This window comes from Peromyscus californicus, unplaced genomic scaffold (genome assembly GCF_007827085.1).
Source record: "Peromyscus californicus insignis strain IS unplaced genomic scaffold, ASM782708v3 Scaffold_8__1_contigs__length_139910024, whole genome shotgun sequence".
Lineage (NCBI taxonomy): Eukaryota > Metazoa > Chordata > Mammalia > Rodentia > Cricetidae > Peromyscus > Peromyscus californicus.
In genome coordinates, this window is record NW_026294606.1 from 122,641,044 (window position 1) to 122,661,057 (window position 20,014).

At 47.8% G+C, this 20,014-nt stretch overlaps 1 pseudogene; it reads right to left on the bottom strand.

Annotated features, from left to right (window-relative positions):
• Positions 1-19,343: 19,343 nt before the first annotated feature.
• Positions 19,344-19,443, bottom strand: LOC128104831 (uncharacterized; annotated as a pseudogene).
• Positions 19,444-20,014: the final 571 nt, after the last annotated feature.

Genomic DNA, 20,014 nt, shown 5'->3' on the forward strand with positions numbered 1-20,014 from the left:
GACGCCATCCAATAAAAGCAAAACCACGGTGGCCCAGGAGCTCAACAGAGTGAGGCCTGTCTCAGCCTAAAGATGGGAGCTGATGGAGAAAAACCTCACAGAAGAGGCGATGCTGAGAGAGAGAATCCCTAACAGGGTGAGCAAAAGTGCTTGGCTGGCCTAAGAGGTGGACGCAAGGGAAGGGTGGTAGCCGTAGCAGCAGGAGGCAGCAATGGAGGAGACAGACCGTGGCAGCTCTCACAGAACGTGGTATGTTGTCTCAGCAGGACTGGATCCAACTTCAAGAATGGTCTACGAGGCCAGGACTGGGACAAGGAGACATGGAAGGGAAGAGGCTGGGACTAGTCTGAGAGGGATGTGTTTGAGGTTTGGGGCTCAGTAAGGGAGAAGTGAGGCTGGGGTCCAGGACATGGTAGTCATACGGTTTGATGAGGCTAGACCATCAGATGCATAGAGTTATAGAGATGAGAGGTAGTCTTACCCAACATCCGCCCATTTTAAAGACTGGGAAACTGAGCACAAGAAAGATAGCAACGGGTCTCCAAACCCTCCTCAGGCTGACCGTTTTCTTGCGTTTGGGAAGTTTTCCATTTGAATCATCCAATCAAACAACTGACTATGAAACAGAGAGGAGTTCCCACCCGTGATTCCCAGACCTCAGGTGTTTCCAAAGAACTCAGAGCATGTACAACAACCAGTTATGTAGTAGGTTTCTTTTCTCCAAGTGCAGGGGTCAAACCTAGAGCCTTAGACACGTCAGGCAAGCACTCTGTCACTGAGCAACAAGGCCCTAATGCAGTGGTTCCCAACCTTCCTAATGCTGTGACCCTTCAACATAGTTCCTCATGGTGTGGTGACCCCAACATAAAATTATCTCGTTGCTACTTCATAACTGTGTATTTACTACTGTTATGAATTGTGGTTAAATATCTGCTACACAGAGGATCTTAGGTGATCCCTATGAAAGGGTTGTTGGACCCCCCCAGGGTCATGACCCACAGGTTGAGAACCCCTGCATCATGCTTCTAAGTAAATGCATTTCTTTTAACTTTAACAAGTGTTCCCCCCAGAAGAAAGGGTGTGGTATTCGCATACATTGACTTTGTCCCTTCTTTGCTACAAAAAGAAGACAATCTGAAAGTCAGCTCTGAGAAAATAATGGAATCCTGAAATTCTAGCCAGAGACCATCGCCTGGTGAGGTCTACTCTCTCTTTGTGAAACACACACGGAGAAAGTTTGGGGAAGCGCCCGTGTTAAAGACCGACTAGAACCGAGCAGGGCCTTTCTGCTCATTTCCATGGGATTCAGCAAAAACTGAAAACCAGAGAATCATTTCCTCGCTGTGTGATTCAGGGCTCAGAGGCTGAATATCTCTGTATCACCCAAGACAAGCCTTCAGAAGTGGCCCAGGGAATACATCCTTTCCAGCTGTGAGACATTTGAGCACAGCTAAGTCATAGACAAGAAGCTGTGTGGCTGCCCAACGTGAAGGTAAGGAATGGAGTTTGTCTGGGATCCTCTAACCCATCTTCTCCTGCCCCACCAAGCCTCTCTCGTCAAACTCTACCACCCTATGTCTTCTTGGGCATATTCTAGCTCAAGAATCTTTTTTCAAAATTCATTTGAATAGAATCTCATACTTTAGCTCTGGCTATAAGCATCACCAATCCTTCTGTCTCAGTTTATTAACCAATGAGATTACAGGCATGAGCCACACTGGCCAGCTAAGAAACTTTTCTGTAGCCTGCCAGAGCCCCACAGTCTATTTCAGGCTGACACCAAGATCATGTGTTAGTTGCTATAGACGTGGTTAGAGGGGACTTCTCAGGCTGTTGGCTTTCAGGGTTGTCTGGTCCTCTACACATCATTTGTTATTTGAGCAATCCAGTTCTGGTGGGGAGAGGACATGAGAGGAGAGGAGAGTGTAATGGTACCCCTGTCAGGTCAGAGACAGCAGCACATGCGTTAGGCTCCTGTCCCTTTGAATGTCCCCAAGCCTGGGGCCCCTGAGCTATAAAGCTTTGAGTCTGCCACAGGTGAGAACTGCATAGGGTACAGCTGGGGTGGGTTCCCAGGACAGGTCTCCCTGCCTCCTCCCCGCTCCAGCTTGTCTGAAAAGGATGCAGAAATGTCAATTGTCTCCTGGTTCTGTTAGTCCGCTGATCCAATCAATCTATATGAAAAGAGATTAAATTGAGCGGACCTCATATATTTAATGATTGCTGCTATTTGACCGGGGTGAGCCGCTCAGGAAGTGCCTGTCACAAGCTATTGATGGTATTTAATCCTGGGTTACCCAGTGTTGAGCTTGCCTTCTGCCCAAGATGGCGGGTCTCCAATGATTCCTGAACTTGCAGCAAGAAAACAAGCCCCCCTCCCGCCCCCCCCCCCCCATTGTCTCCATGCTAGAAGATTGGGTTTAATTCCTGGGCTATAGATCTGTGAGCAGACACAGCTTCTTGCATATAGAACTTCCTGACTTTTTATTCTACACTTGGAATTTCTAGGAAGCTCTCTGCTAATTGGAGGAGTCATCAGGAAGTTCTCAGAACACCAACAAAAGCCCTCTATATGTGCCATGATATTGCATGTAATGACAATATTAGGCTCTTTCTTTAATATGCTTTCATCTTGTAGTAAAGGACACTCCAAAGAGTAGCTATTTTTTTATTGTCTATACTTTGAGACGAGGATGCTGAGGTACACAAAGGTTGAGGAACACGCCTGAGGTCACACAGCTAGCTCACGGCAGGCTAGGATGCCAAGCCTTACAGAGGACAGGAAATACTAAGTGACTTGGTACCACACAGCGACTGTCAGCCTTGCCTGCGGTCCCGAATGCTGTGTGACAGCGGCACACTCGTGATGAACTGTGGTTGGGATGCCAGGCTTAAATCCAGGAGCCCTGAATTCCACTGTCTCTTTGCAGCCTTTGGGACATAGAGTCCCCCAAGCAAGCCTGATTCTAAGTGAGTGGCTTAGCTGGTGATGTTTTAGGGACACTGTTTTAGTCTGTTCAAGTGCTGTAAGGAAGTACCATAGATTCATGGCTTACTAACAGAAATTTATTGATCACAGGTCTAGAGGCTGAACGGGCAGGGTTAAAACACCAGCAGGGTTGGTGTCTGGTGAGGATTTACTTCCTGGCCCACAGATAGAAGCTTTTGGCCATGTTATCACATGGTCGCAGGGATAAAGGGGTTCTCTGGCCTCTCTTTTAAGGACATTAGTTCCATTTATGATCTCTCCACACTTGTGATCTAACCAAATACCCATAAAGGTCCCATCTTCTAATACTAACAGCACCTTGGAAGCTAGGATTCAGTCCATTCCACACATTCATCCACCCGTGTATTTTCACCTCCTCTCCCTTCCCCACTTGCTACGCCCACTTTTGAACAGTCTCCGAACCTTTCAGTTGAACACACATTCTCACCAGCCATGACTCAGAGCGGTGTGCTTCAACTCAACAATCAGTTACCGGGGACCCTCCATCTGCCGTCCAGTGCTAAGCAAAAGGAAAGCCAAAGCACCTGTGTTTGCGAAACCCACAATGAGTTTTAGCAAGTGCATCAAGACAATTGCAATGCCAGATAAGTCTGGTGACAGAGACCTGGCAGGTTGCAGTGGCCCCCAGGCAGCATGCTTATCAGGAGAAATGTGGGAGAGGCTGGGTTTTCCTTAAGCCTTAAAGCACAGTGATAAGAGGCAGGTGGGGGAAGGTTGGTGTCCCAGGCTGGTCTGCTCCTTTGAGAACATGGTTTGTCCCTCCTGCTGCTTTAGACTGGTTGGTGCCTGGCCATGAAAATGGTGGGCAGTGGGGGAAGATGGAGGGTGAGATGTCTAGGAACTGAGATTGGAATGGAAAAATTGTCAGCGTGGCAGTAGTAGTAGATAGTAGCTAAGAATCTGGCCACAGGCACTAGAGGTTCAAGATACCTGTCGTTAGAATGTAATTGGCATGCATAAGCTCATAGGGAGTGGTACTATTAGGAGGTATGTAGCTGAATTTCTGTGTGGTCTTATTAAATAAAAAACACAGAGTCAAATATAAAGGTGAAAGCCTTAGAGAGATCAGTGAAATAGTGAGAGCCACCAGCTAACCTTACCTCACCACGCCGCCATAGCTTCCCTGTCTACCCAGGCTTTTATTGCCTTGCTGTTCTGCCCTCTCATTGGCTCTTAGCCCAGCTACCTCACTTCCTTGTCACTGCCTGTCTGTACAGACCTCCAGGTCTCTATGGTTGGTACTGGGATTAAAGGCATGTGTTACCACGCTTGGCTGTTCCCTAGTGTGTCCTTGAACACACAGAGACCCTGCCTGCCACGTGATCGGATGAAGGGTGTGTGCTACCACTGCCTGACTTCTATGTTTACTTAAAAATGGCTGGCCTTTTCCCCCTTAATCTCCAGGCATGCTTTGTTTATTAACATACAAATAAAATATCACCACCTTTCAGCACAAGTAAAGTATCACCACAGAGGTATGGCTTTGTTGGAGTAGGTATAGCCTTGTTGAAGAATGTGTGTCACTGTGGAGATGGGCTTTGAGGTCTCCTAAGCTCAAGCTACGCCCAGTAACACAGTTCACTTCCTGTTGCCTGTGGATAAAGATGTAGAACTCTCAGCTCCTTCTCCAGCACCATGTCTGCATGCATGCCACCTGCCATGATGATAATGGACTGAACCTCTGAAACTATACGCCACCCAAATTAAATGTTTTCCCTTTTAAGAGTTACCATGGTCATGGTGTCTCTTCACAGCAATAGAAACCCTAACTAAGATGACACCTATCTCGCTGAAAGCCTGCTCACGTTGGCTAGTGGATGTCTCTCCTTCTTAAGTTTCTAAGCTCTTATCTGTTCAGTTGTACTCATGCCAAAGGGTAGCTGCAAGGCTAGGGGAGGTGACATGTTCATACTGAAACCAGGCACACAGTAAGTGCGAAATAACCGCTAGCTTCTTTTCTTTTCTTTCTTTCTTTCTTTCTTTTTTTTTTTTTTTAGCTTTGGCACCTTTCCTGGATCTTGCTCTGTAGCTGGCCTCGAACTCACAGAGATCCGCCTGGCTCTGCCTCCCGAGTGCTGGGATTAAAGGCGCGCGCCACCACCGCCCGGCTACCTGCTAGCTTCTTTAACCATTGGACTAACTCTTCAGAAAGCTCCTCTTGGGAGATTACACTGGAAAGAATCGAGGCTGGCAGCAGGAGATGAGCTAGGACACAGAGAGGGCTATCTGGCAGGAGATGGCAGAAACCTGAGGCAGGGCTTCACAGCAGATGGAGGTAACCGGAAGCAGAGATCGTAGATGGTCAGCAGGGATGAGCACATGACAGAAATGGAGGAAGCCAGGAGGCCTCCCCACCTCTGATCTAGTGGCTGGGTTGGCAGTGGTCTCATTCCCTGAAGCAGTTTTTATGGGAAAGGCCACAGTCTTGTGGGACACAGTCCTGAACCAGGAGGTGCTGGTCTGAAGTGCTTCTCTGCCCATGGGAGTTTATTGTTCTGAAGGTGCTTGGAGAGCTGGAGCTGGCTCTTCCCTGCCTCATCTTAACCTGAAGCATAATTGCTTCTTAGCATGTTCCTCAAGACAGGCCCAGAAAATCCTGCATGGCCTTCAAGAAGGCCCTTGAAGGAACAGGTGTCAGCTCCTCCCACAGGCTCTCTAACTTCTCCATGGGAGTCACTTTGTCCCTGTGGACCAATGGGGCTATTTGACATATGTGTACCCCGCTTCAGCTAGGTTATGAGCTCCTGGGTGGCAGGACTAGCCTTTCATCACATATTCCCATAGGACTGAGGTCTGTTGCCAACTGGCTTATCCACGAATGGATGGATTCTAGCCTACAGAGAAAGTTCTGTTTTGTCTTCAGTGTCTACAAAAAGAGGGTCTTGTGTCCTAACCTATGTGGATGGAGACATCTGATAATGGAAGTGAGCCTTAACGGGGACCCAGACATGTCCTTCCTTTCACTCCCGAGGGTCCTCTTACCAGCAGGCAGATGCAATTTTAGCTTGACCTCAGCTCCTGTCTTGTGAACACACAGCATCGGAGCCCTGAGCCCTGCGAAGGAGGAGATCCAGACCTTCCACACCTCTTTCTTGCCTCATCCCCCCCCATCACACTCCTGCCTTGAACAGCTGTCTGGTCCATGTGCTATAAGAAGAGGGTCTAAAATGCCAAGTTACTTTAAAAAGAAAACCACACACTCTGCCTGGAAGATCTGATCTGGGTCATCATCCAATAGCAGCAGACAGTGCTCAGCTGCCTTTTGTTGGCTTGGGCAAGTCTCTCCTGCTTAAAGTCTCAGGGTCCCGTCTGCTGCTTGGTGTCATCCATCAATCTCTTGACTTGTATTTGTCTTAATTTGTCTTCATTTTGTTGTAGGAATTCACAAAGAACTTTATTGAGCAACACAAAAGAGTCAGTGGCTCTTCTCTCTCCTACTTCCCTGTCCTTCAGCAAAGAGGTGGATCCATGCTAAGATGGGGGTCGGAGACGGTTCTTTCTAGATGGTATATGTGACCCCACTGAAGTAGCACAGACCCATTTTCCTCTACCGCTGGGGAAAGAATGAGGCCCCCTCATTCCAAAGTGATTTTCTAACAAGGGACTTGGACCTTCTCCTTAAACAAAGGCTTTTAGCTGATCATATGGCCAGGGTCACCATTCTCCTCCAAGATAATGGGTGGACAAAGGAGTGCCTACCAGAGTTGGGCTACCTCGGTTGACAACTGAGAGGGCTAGGCAGTCTAGAAACCCCATTCTTGTTCACATTGGAGTTCCACCTTGTGAGGCTTCTCACCCACCTCTTCAGCAATGCCCACCCACACTGAAGGCCTGGGTGCCCATCATTCCAGCTTTGGCTCTGCAATGAACTCCGTGTACCATGCCCATCTGAATCCGTGTCTTGACCTTAGCATTGTGGCCACTTAAAGCAGGATGGCTCATTTGGAGCCATGCTGTGAACTGTCAGGTAATTACCTGAGCTCCTGTCTCCTGCTCTTGAATGTCAACTGCAGCACTCCCCGGCTGTAGACCCGGAACCGTCTCCAGGTATTCCAAGTGTCCTGTGGTGACGGGAAGGAGGGACCATCCTCACTGAGAGCCCTAGTCCGGAACGTTACAACAAAGCCTGGACCTTCTCTGTCTCTCACTGTCCTTCGGTCAAGCCTGTGTTTCTTCACCCCGTGACACACAGTAGGTGTGTGGACACGATGACACAGTAGAGGATGCGGCAAGTTTCTGAGCCAGACGAACTCTGTACCACCTGGACACGTGTGCCCTCTGACTGAGACATATTTGTTAGTTGCCATGGGGTGCCAGGTGCCTATGGCTTGACAATACCATGCAGAAACCTAGCAGTCAGGGACAGGCACCTGGAGATCCCGTAACATCTAATGGGAATGGAGCCATGGAAGAGACGTGTAGTCAACCAGTACAATAATTTCCAGCAGTAATCATCAACACCATGAGGAAGATATCAAAAGGACCAAGAGCAAGCGCAGAGAGCTAGTCGGGTGGGGGTGGAACATCTCCCTGCGTAAGTGAGCTTTGAGCGGCCGGCCACTAAAACTTTTTGGTAGAAACACAACAGCACTTGCTTCGTGTTTTCTTTCCATCAGTCTCCAAGACTTGGCACTTAGTAGGCACTCAGCTGTTGCTGCCTACTAGTGGGTTCTCCTTTCCCTGTGCAAGACAACTCTGCTGCAAACGCTCATTGACTTGGAGCTCTAGAGTAAGTTCTAGAAACTCTAGCCAGGAGTGTGAGTGTGTGATGTGTGTGGACGGTCCGAGTCCCTGAGCCACCCTGTCTCCGTTTGGCTCTGTCTTTACAAAGAGAGTTTCTGTGAAATAAATGGAACAATGATCTCCCCTCTAAATCAATCGTTTAATCATGCATCAATCATCGCTGTCATTTAAAACCTGAAACTGCATCTACATACCCTGGCCATTCCCCTGGCCCAGGTGTGAACCCCAGAACGGGTGGCTGGGGGAAATATGCGAGCTCCCCTCCCTTGCAAGTCGGCTACCTTCCCGATCAAATGCAGCCAGAGGATGGGGTAATGTTACTATTGTGCCTGGGTAAGAAGGTCCCATCCGGCCCCCACCCCATTGCAGGGGAGGAAGAGGAGCTTAATCATTACTAACATTAACTTGCCTTTCTGGAACCTTGAAAATGAGAATTTTGCCCTTTTTTCCCTGCGAGTAAATTGGGTCAGAGTGTTCCCAGAATTTACATTTCAATTAAAAATACAATAATAACACATTGTGCAAATAGTGAATGATTCTGACCCAAGGGAAGATGACACCGGCCGCTACTTTGTTAATGAAAAGCCCCCTTCATTGGGACAGGCCACACATCAGCAGTAACAAATCTCCTGTCTTGTTCTGGGAATGGGGTGGGGGGTGGGGGCGGGGACGAGGAGGTGAGGAGTCACCACCGCCCTGTGGGGACTTCCAGGCCATAGTAGCACCACCCAAAGCAACAGATTTACTGTTTCTGCTCACCCTGGTCCATCCTCCCAATGCAAACATGGCTGCTTTTCCATCAAGGTTTTAGGGCTGGGGATGTGGCTCAGTGGGTAGAGTGCTTGCTTAGTGCTCAGGAAGCCCTGGGATTGATCTCTAGCACTGCATAAAACCAAGTGTGGTGTTGCACACTGTAATTCCAACACTCCAAGGTACAGGCTGGAGGAGTATAAGGCCTGCTTGGTGTAGGAGACACTGTGTAAAAAAAAATCATTTTGTTATTTTATGCAATGGTAGAGGGCATCTGAGCTCCTCCAGACCCTTTCCCTCCAGCCCTTGTACTTTTGAAACATCTTCTATTAGCCTCTCAACCTAGAGCCAAACTGAGGGAGAAAAAAAAGGAGCCTAGAGATTGGTGGTTGAGACTCTTTGGAACCCCCTACCCCTGCCCACCCACCCCCGCCTCATTGATTGTTAGAGCTGGCTTAAAAGTCCCCCAGACTTATGGTTTTATCCTGGTCCACATAGTCTGGGAGAGAAGGGAGATGGGGTGGGCAGGTGGGGACCTTGGAGGCTTGCTCTGGGGACAGGGGAGAGGAGGGTGTGTGCCTCTAAAGACACAGGTGGGAGAATTTAGGTCATAGATTGGTTCTAAAAAAGAAATGACCTGGTTCAGTTCAACAGAAAAGTTTGTGTGGGAGAAAGACTGTCCCTCCCTCCCCACAACCTCCTCCAGCTGCAAGGACTTTAAAAGCAGGACTGTGAGCATTCATCAGGCAAGCAGGGCCTGAGAAAGCAGGGGCTGCCAGCTGTGGGCCACAGGAGCCCCGGTGTGGCTGGTATCCCGGCTCTTTAGTCTGGTGCGTGTTAAGTGTGGGGAGCCACATGGCAGCCTTTGTCTTCCATTGCATAGTTTCCTCCATTCAGTGTTTCTTGTTTTGTTTTGAATATAGTATAGCATACTATTCATTTATTTATTTAACTTTATTTTATGTGCATTGGCATCAGAGCCCTTGGAACTGGAGTTACAGACAGTTGTGAGCTGCCACATGGGTGCTGGAAATTGAACCCGGTCCTCTGGAAGAGCAGCCAGTGCTCTTAACCACTGACCATCTCCCCAGCCCCCACCATTCAGTGTTTTTTTAGTGAACTTTAAAAATGTAGGTTTTCATAAAGGACATATTTAAAGTTTTTTTTTTTGTATTTTTGTTTTTTTTTTTTTGTTTTGTTTTTCGAGACAGGGTTTCTCTGTGTAGCTTTGTGCCTTTCCTGGATCTCGCACTGTAGACCAGGCTGGCCTTGAACTCACAGAGATCCGCCTGGCTCTGCCTCCCGAGTGCTGGGATTAAAGGCGTGCGCCACCACCGCCCGACTATGTTTAAAGTTTCTTATTTTCTCTTTCTCTGTCTCTGTCTCTGTCATATAATGAGCAATAAGTCCAACAAGGCTTATGTCACCAAGGTTTTTAAATCTAACAATCATCAGAGTGTAGTCAACAAGTCCATTAATAACACTTTATTATAACGCTTCTTTTATTCTCAAATGTGGGCCAATGCACCTCAGGTAGAGATATCGCACACAGATGGTTTATTCCAGGAACTTTCCCAAAGACACATCAAGCCTTCAAGGAAGTATCACTGAGCGTGCACCCCAAGATTCCTCAGAATTCATCCCATCAAAGTCCTTGCCTCGCTGTTCCCACAAGTCCTGGGCTAGGAGGTCTGACTCCCAGCCAACCCTGAACAAGCCCTGGGATTTAGGGGTCTGAATAAACGCCGACCTTCCTTCTGCCCATGAGATGCTGTGTATGCTCCCTCTGCCATCTCACTTTTCTTAACGTGCAGCGGAACACAGGCTCAGTCTCAGGGATCTGGACAAACAGCAGTTTCTAGCAAAAAGCCAATGGTTTTGTTCTAGGTTGATTGTATTTCAACTCATTAAAAAAAATTGCATCGAAATAATCTGTAAGCATTGGTTAATATGTAGTTGAGTAATATCAGGACACATTTGGAGCAGAGAGCAGGTCCTTGCTACCCTTCCAGGCCCCGAATGGCAGCTTCTGAAGCAGCTACATACCATCAGTCCCTTAGCAACTTCTTATGGCTTGTTCCCTCAGTGATAACGCTTGGGTTCTGATCGCTTGGTTTTAATACACAACACTTTCATGTTATTATTTCTAAATAGAAACAAGTGAGAGGCTGTGACGTCCCGCCCCACCCCACCATCTCCCTCCTTCTAGCTTCTCATTAGAGCTGTATTGTCAATTTTTTGCTGTTACGAGTGGGAAAATATTATTCTTGGCCTCTGTGAGTGTCGTTCTTTGCTGATTGCTGAGTCTCTTTGCTTAGCTTTCTTAGACTGGGTGACTCTTCCCACACCCCCCAGTAGCTCTGTACAAAAGCTTTCAATCCAATTTTACACCCGGTCACATCTGTCAGTTAACGTGTCAGTCCCACTTTTTTTCAAGAGACATCCCTCCTAGAGCTGCCCATACCACTGCTCCACCCCACCCCAACCATGACCAAGCCTCCAACACAGCTGTCCGTGGCCTCTTCCCTCTCCTGCTGTCCTGGGCTGGAGCGCCTATCCTGGGCTTCATGTCTTCATCCTTCAACATTTGTTCTTTTGATATGTTTTTGAATAAGAGTCCTTTGAAGGCAAAGTTTTGACATCTTACATGCTTAACAAGGGGACTTTGTTATCCCAGTTTACATTGGTTTAATAGTTTGACTGTTTAGAAAATTCAAATGTTACAGTGATTTTCTCTGCAAATTGGGAAACAATGGCTTACTTCACTGGACTTTCAGAGCTGTTTGAAAGCCCATGCCTTACTGTACACACAGGACCTAGATTTTTGCTGATGTTGTTATTGCTTTTGGTTTCATCTTCAGAAAATTTTAGGCATCTCTCTGTATTTGGGGTGATGCCATTTGGTGTGATTGATTGCTCATTCCCTCCATCAAGCATTCAGTAGGCCCCTTTAGTCAGGACACCGAAGTCCTCAGCGTCTTTGCCGATCTCCTTCTGTCTGCATACCCCTTTCCCTCCTAGGATGTCTGTTATTAAGGTAATTACCCTGAAACAAGTCACTCACTACCTTTTAACTTTTGTAGAATTATTTCATATATGTGAGTGTTTTGCCTGCATGCCTGTATGTGTACCATGTGCAGGTCTGATACCCAAGGAGGTCAAAAGAGGACATCAGGTCCCTTGGAACTGGAGTTACAGATGTTTGTGAGCCACCATGTGGCTGCTGGGGACCAAACCCGAGTCTTCTGCAAGAGAAGCGAGTGTTCTTAACCACTGAGCCATCTCTCTAGCTCCAGCTTACTTTCTGATTTTTTTCTCCTTCCTCTCTTTTAAGTTTGTTGTTGTTGTTGTTGTTGGTATTTGTTTGTTTTATTGTTGTTGTTCTTTTGTCTGTGTTCCTTCTTATAGTTCTGTGCCTCTGTTTCGTCGACATCTTTTCTGGTCTGGTTCTAGCACAATCTACAATGTCCCGAATGTCTTTGGTCTCACCATTTCCCATCACTAGGCCAACTTCTCACTGCCCAAAGACTGTGACATTCAGGGCACAGGACATCATGGATTTCCTAGCCACTCAGCATTTTCAATTTTAACAGTGAGTGTGTGTGTGTGTGTGTGTGTGTGTGTGTGTGTGTGTGTGTGTGTGTGACAAAATGCTGTCTATGGTACAAGGATTGATACCTTTGTGGAATAAACAACCTGTTCTCTTCTGGGGAGGGGAAGGATAGGTCCCTGGTTGTGGATGGTGGGACAGGAAAGCTAAGGAGCTGGCAGATTCTAAGACTTTCTGCTGTGCTCCTGGGTTCAGCCCTACCTGAACACCCTCTTTCCGGGGCCTCCCAGCACCACTTCATGGCCCAGCTCATCTCTCTGCTTCTTTGTTCCCACATCTAGGTTTCAGTTGATCTGAACCTAATTTTTCCCAGTCCCCCAAATTTTCTTGACATCTGTCATTTGCTATCTGTCTCCTCTGTCCCTTTAGGTTCTGCGGGCTTATGCCTTTTTGTTTCTGATCCTCTAACTGTCACCTTATGAAGCTTTCAAGAATGAGCAGACTAAAAGGTTTGTGTCTAATCTACCATGAGCTCCCATTGTGCTGATTTTTATAGGCAGAGTCTATTTATGGCCTGCAATATTGGGTTTCTAGATCAGGCCGTGATACAACTTTTTCTTTAAAACAAATGCATTCTTTTCTTTCTAACCAAAGTGAATCAATTCAGTGAAAAACTATATACAGTGTATACAGTGTTAAATATGGCCCAAACCTTGAAGACACCGAGGAAATGGCATGGACCTGAGACTTGCTGAGTCTCACAGCATCAACTTCTCAGGCTGTGGCAGGCAAAGTGAGATTAGCTGCAGCTTCTGCCCGAACATCTGGAAGCATATCCCCGTGCCCCAGGGTCTCCACGGCTCTGTTGCTGAGCAAATAATCCAAAATGGCGACAGTGGCCCAAGCATGCATTTGGGAAAATGCAACCTGAATGCTTTCCAAGTCAGTCTCTTGGTGTGTGTACGTCGGGCACAGTTGAAGTAAGGAACACAGCCAAGTCATGTCACCTGATGTTCATTTTCTAATCCTCTGGCCTAAGGGTTAGCATGGAGCCTAGCCGTTCATTTTGTGGCTTGGTTTCTTGTTTGTTTTTGTTTGTTTGTTTGTTTTGACTTTTGCAAGGATGAGAATGGTCTGCAGAGGTTGGAGTCTAGGTACTTTCTTCCTCTGACACCCTGATGGCCCAGACTGCTGACCAGGGCAGAGGGAAGATGTTCCCATCTTCCCCTCCATTTCAACCAGCTGATTCACCTGCTTCCTCTTCTAGAAGATTCCCCAGCCATTGGGCAGGGCTGGTCCTGGTCTCTTGTCTTCCCCATTTGGAACTTCTGCAGGACAGGAGAGTCTGCAGAGCAGATGTCTGGAAAGCAGAGGAGCCGTGGGGACCTGCTTGTGCCGACTAGGCTAGGCGTGTGGCTTGCGATTAAGGAGCATCGATTGGTCTTTGAGTGTAATGAAAGGAAATCATTCCTGCAGTTGCTGGCTGCTGGCTGCTGATTGCCTGGGGGTTATTTGTTTATTTAAGTGAACAAAGTAATGGACAGTGGAGATGTCTGAAAATTGCCTGGGTTTGTTCCCTTTTTGCCTACCTGTCCCTCCCGGGTACCATTACTCCCAGCTCCTGCTAGGAGGGCGAGGTCCCTAATCTATCTCTGCTAGGTTCAATCAGTCAGCTGCCAGCTATACAATAGTAGGTGAGCAGGAAGAGACACAAGCTGGGGAGCCGAGGGGAAACTCTAGTCCTGAAACTTGCATTCCACTTGAGCAAGGCAACTGTCAAAGCAGACAGGGGCCCCGCCTGGGGGTGGGCACAGTTTCTTTGCAGAAAGAGAAGGCCAAGAGGTGCTTGTGGCTTTTGTCTTCCTTGTTTTCTGCTTCTTATTTTCCTTTCAAAAAGAGGATTTTGTTAGATAAAAGTTACTCTCAACAGATTTAAAGTCCTCAGGCATGACTCAGCCTCCTCCCTGAGCAAAATAGGACTTCGTCGCCCAGGCCCACGCTGCCAAACCTCCCTCTGGGACTTGGCTTAGGAGGTACAGGCTTCCAAGAAGGGCGGTAGTAATACCTCAAGTCCTACATACTCTACCAAATTTTATCACTCACTGTCAAAAAACAGTCTCTTTCTCTTGCCTTTGGACCTGAGCAGCAATTTTTGAAGCATCAGTGGTGGATGACTTCAGAGGCTAGCATCTTTTTCTCTGTACCTCTACATTCCTGAGCGGCTTGTGGACCAGTTACTGCAGGCTCCACACTGCAGAGACCAGCTCGTCAAAGAGGTACCCAGGAGCCCCAGTTTTTAGTCCTGCTGGTGGAACGCAGGCAACAGACATATGAGTGGAGAAGCCTCCAAGCCGACTTCAGCTCCTACGCTGGCTGATGGCAACACAAGCCTGCCCACTTCCCACACTGACCTTGCCCCATGCAGGAGATGGTAGGTCATACATCACCGCCATTGCTTTAAGTACCCTTCTGTGGTGGTTTGCTATTTGGGGGTGATGGGTGACCAGGAATATACACAGGTAGGTACATTGTGATGGAATGCAACCAAACACCCTCAGTTCCAGTCCTCAGAGTAAAAGATCCAGAATCTTCCCTTTTCTCCATTTTCACTTCTCTCCTATGTGAGTGAGGGCTCCATGGAGAACACGAGTCTGAAACCTTGGATCTATGAATGAATTCTGCTTTTGACTAAAGGGAGAATCTCACTGACTTTGCCCTGGAGTTTTTGTTAGTGTCAGCACATTTCCGTAGATGGTCCAAAACATGATCACTCCTCCAGCTACAGATGATACTTAGGAGAACCAGTGTAGGAGGCACCCATTGAGCATTCGCTGTGTGCTTCCACTGGGTTGCCTGCTCGCGAGCTGAAATGCAGCAGAGTCAAACTCTACCTTCCAACCCTTTCCACCTGCCAGGGAGAGAGGAAGCCAAAAGGAGCCACTTAGGAGATGACAGGAAGCCATGACTGCTAAACAGAAATGCAAGCACAAAGACGCCGCCGGGCTGTAGGAAGAGACCGTTTTTTCTGGTGATTTCAGGGCATGGTAGGAAAGAGAGGAAGCCTAAAGGGGATGGACCCAGGTGGGAATCTGTTTGGGAAGCACCAGCTAAGCCCAGTCCCAGCACCGTGGTCAACACAGGCAACCAGCAACAGGTGACAGACTGAGAGGAAAACGAATGTGCCACCCATACAGCCTGCCACACCATGGGCGTGATGGGACTCTGAGCCACTGGCCAAGCAAACAAAAACAGTCAGCAACAAGTCACGACTTCACACTCACCACACTGGGAACGAAAAAAGCTGAAAACACCAAGTGTGGACAACCACACAGCAGCCCTAGCATGAGTTCCACCAGGGGCTGTTTCTGTTTTGTTTTGTTCTTTCTAAAACTATTTATTTATTTATTTAAAGCACGTGTGTGTGTGTGTGTGTGTGTGTGTGTGTGTGTGTGTGTGTGTGTGTGTGTTGCTGTCACAGTGCCCCTCTGGAGTTTTGCTTAGGAAATCGCAAAGTACAGGAAATTGGATCTTCTAGCGAACACACCTGGGCGCATGTGCCCAATGCAGGTGTGGAGGTCAGAGGACAACTTGGAGGGTTGGGTTCACCCCTCCCATGTGACTCCTGCGATGGAACTCAAGTTCTCTGCTTTGGCAGCAAGGCTCTCTACTAGCCGAGCCGTTTCCTCAGCCCTAGGAGACGTCTTGTAAACTCCTGGTAACTGTAGTGTGACATTGCCACCCATGAGGGCAGTCTGCTGGTGTGACTGAAGGTGAGCACATGGACTCCGAGGCCTTATCATTCTGGATGCACAGGTGCTCAGGGCATCGTTCCTTCTGAGGCAGGGTGGTCTGACTACCCATCCCGAGAGCAACGTGGAAAGAAAATGCTACAGATTTGGAGGCAAAGCCAGGCCACGTTAAGAGTAGGGTAAACCATCTTAAAGATGAAGCCAACTGGAAAAGAGAGACCCAGAAGGCTCCACAGCACAGCGCTGTTTCCACCTGAGCAGAACATAGACAAAAGAAGGTATTTTACCAGGATGTGCCCTTGAAAGAAGACATAGGGTATCCCTATATGACAGACTGGCCTGGGGAGATTACTCCATGGATAAACACTTGTCCTGTAAGTGTGAGACATGCAGTTCAGATCCTCAGAACCCAAGTGAAAACTCTGGGGAGGCATGGCAGCTGTTTGTGATGGAAGTACGGGAGACAGACAGGCAATTCCTCCAGAACGCGTTGGCTATCAAGACTAGTGGAGTAAGTGAGCTGAATTTAATTGAGAGGTCCCGGCTAAATAAATAAAATGGGAGGGAGAGAGGAAGACATCCACGGGCAGCTATGGGTCTTCACATGCATGCACACACACACTCACACATGTGTGCGTTCATACGCTAGCTGCTCTTGCCGTGGACTGGGGTAGAGTCCCAGCACCCACATGGCTGCTCAGAGCCATCTGTAACTCTAGTTCCGGGGCATCTGACACTCTCTTCTGGCCTCCATGGGCACTGCACACATGTGGTGCACAGATACACATTCAGGCAAATCACTCACACACAAAACCCACGAATAAATAGATCTTTAGCAAACAAAACTATCGAGTCAGGGCAGGAAGCAGGTGGTCAGTGGATATGGATTGGATGGATGAGGCAGTTACCCGACATTAGTGACTTAAGATATCATTTAGCAACCTGCATAATGGCAAGCTGCCTTGAGAACTTGGGCCTGGCTTAGATGCTGTGGCTGTTGGCCATGGGTAGTCTGGATATTCTGGATGCTGCATATCTATTGGGGGAAGACTTCTGCCAGTCTGGTTAAATGGCTCGGTGCTTCTGGGGGAAGCTGCCACTATCTGGAAAATTCACTCATATGAAACTGCTCCTCCTGGCAGGGGTAGATAAATGAGGTATTCCTGTAATTGTATGTAAATCGCGACTCTAAAGTGCTTGAAAAGTTTGGTGTCTTGAGTAGGCTAAATGTCACCCTGCAAGTTTCTTCGCCCTCTTAATTTGCTTGGTAAATCCCATTTTTTCAGAGGGTGAATTACAGTAAAAGTGGTTTATCTCTTTGGCATTCTGTCGACCAGCCTTGGGGTGTGGGACTAGCGAAATGATAATGGATGTCACTGGTGGTGACCCCAGGCCCCTCAGGAAGCTGCAGGCTTCTGAGTCATCTGAGAAAGTTAAAACGAATCTCAGCAGTTTCAACAGTAGATAAATGTACTATAACCCAGGACTTTGAAAAGGGCCCAGTGGAGGGGCGCTTTGATACTGTTCAGCAGAGGGCTGGACCAGTCAGTACCGGATCAACCAGCACGCCCACCCCCACTCTGACCCAAGACTACTAAAGAAAAGAAAGAACTCTGCGTCCGTCTCTCCTCCCCTCATTCAGGCCCGCCTCATCTCGACATTAGTTTTCAGCCACTTTAGATGGACTCAAAGCCGCAGCACAGACTGATGACACCCCTCCTTCAAGAGGTGGAGCTTACGTTCCTGCAGCCTCTGGATGGACTTCAGCAAGGGCGGCAACTTCCGGCCTAGCTTTAGGCGGACTGGTAGAGTCTACCTGCTCTGTCATAATGCTCATTCCTGGGATCCAAGTACTGTAGGAGGAACCATACACAGGCGCTCACTCACACCCTGGTGGGGGGGCAGCCATCTTGGAAAACTGCCTCTGCATTCTCTGTCTCAAGCCAGAGGGGTAGTAAAAGTAATTGATAACAAGAGTTGGTTGTTGTTTTAAGCTACAAAGTTTTGATGTGATTTGTTAGGCAACAGAACGTAACTAAAACAATCCTTATTGTTTCGAAATTAAAATATCTCATTTATTTATTTATTTTATCTTCACTTTTACAATTTTGCCCATGTATGTTACGCGTCCTGACCATTCTCACCCCTCCCCTCCCAACCACCCATCTCTACCCCCGCTTCCCCACACATCTCTACCACATTCATGTCTTTCGCTTTGTTTGCTGACCCACTGAGGTTAACCAGGGTCATTCTTGCAACCAGCCTTTGGAGCTGTGTGTTGGGGCCCGGTTGGGGTCAACTGAGGGCACACAACTAAAGGCAGTGGTTCTCCCCTTTCCCAGAATCTACCAATAGCCAATAAATTCAGAGGTCAAAGGGAGATTCCAAAAGTCCTTCCCCCTTCCGTGAGTGGTTATGATAGAGTGGGTCTTGTCTGGCCCCAGGCAGGTAACTACAGTTGTCAGTCAGGGACGGCAATGGTTGTGGGACCTGGAGAGGCTCCCCCATCTTCTGACTCCCACACACTCCTGCCCCTTCTTCTGAGAGGGCGTGATATGAGTGACTGTTTAGGGCTGGGCCCACATCTGTCACTGCTCTGTATCTTGAGTCTCTAGAGTTACCACTGTTCATCACGAGGAGAGAATTCTCTGACTAAGGCTGACAGCAGCTTTTGTCTATGGGAACAGGCACAGGTGTTCAGAAGACAGTTTGCTAATGTGTCAGCTTGGTTAATCACCAGAAGTGTGTTTTCGAATGGGCGGGCTGACTTCCCCAGACCCGAGTTCTTCCAGCCTTAAAGTATCAGTCCCCACCTTCCTGTGTAGTGGGCCTTGAATTCAGTCAGGGCCAGTTGGTTTCCCCAATAGCCAAGTCACTATGGCACACGTGGGTATGGTCCCCACGATAGCCAAGTCATTATGGCACACGTGGGTATGGTCCCCACAATAGCCAAGTCACTATGGCACACGTGGGTATGGTCCCCACAATAGTTAAGTCACTATTGCACACATGGGTATGGTCCCCACAATAGCCAAGTCACTATGGCACACGTGGTATATCTTGGTTACTTTACACACCCTTTATCTTCATCTCCCCAACCCCTGACCCCGCCTCCTTCCCTGCCTCAGCCTTTCCACTCACAGTGTTCCCTTTCTTTACTTTCTTTTTACCAACGTACCCCCCTTTACGATAACCCCTCCCCCTTCCTTGTTCTCTGGTGTCCTATGTTAGATGAACGCAACTAAAGTTGAAGCTAGGATCCTTAAAAGAGAGAGAACATTGGGGCCTGGGTTATCTCACTCAGAATATTTCCAATTCTGTCCATTTTCCCGCAAATTTCACTTATCTTTACAGTTACATACTATTCCATTGTGTGTGTGTCCACTTTGCCAGTCTCTGTCTCTTTAGTTAGGGGTATTGAGACCATTGATATTCATTGATATTACTGAAAGATGTGTAATAATTCTTGCCATTTTGTTGGTTTCGGGTTGTTTCCTTAGACCTCTTTGGATTAACAGCTTGAGTATTGTTTAACGATATTTAATGCTTTATGAATGTTATGAATTTGTATGTCACCCTTGCTCAGGGGCCAGGCTAGTCTCTGCTTTGTTTCAGTTTGAGTGAATGCTCTCTGAGTGAGCTCTGAAGTATCCTTAAATTCCCTTAAAGATAATAACTTCATGTGTACATAGTATGATTGTCAAGCTTTAAGAATGGGAAATTGTTTGGATGATGCACATGCCCCAGAGCTTACTGATCCCATGTGCATAGAGCTCAGTAGCAATGAGCAATGACAGTCAACCAATGCACAGCCGTCACCAGAATCCAGCACCAGAAAGTTTTTATTTGGTTGGTTGGTTTGTTTTTGTCAAGACACAGTTTCTCTGTGTAGCCTTGGCTGTCCTGGAACTCACTCTGTAGACCAGGCTGGCCTCAGACTCACAGAGATCCACCTGCTTCTGCCTCCTGAGTGCTGGGATCAAAGGCGTGCGCCACCACCGCCTGCCTTCAGCACCAGAATTTTATCATGACTCCCAACTGAAATTCTGTCCCCGCAACTGCAGCTTCCACTCTCCCATTCTTCAGCCTTGGCTGTTGTCTGTCTGACTGTGAACCAGTCCTCATCTGGGACTTCAGATGAGAAGAATAGTCACTATGGCTTAAGGTTCATCTTCACTACGGCCTCTTACACTAACATGTTAATTCATTTCA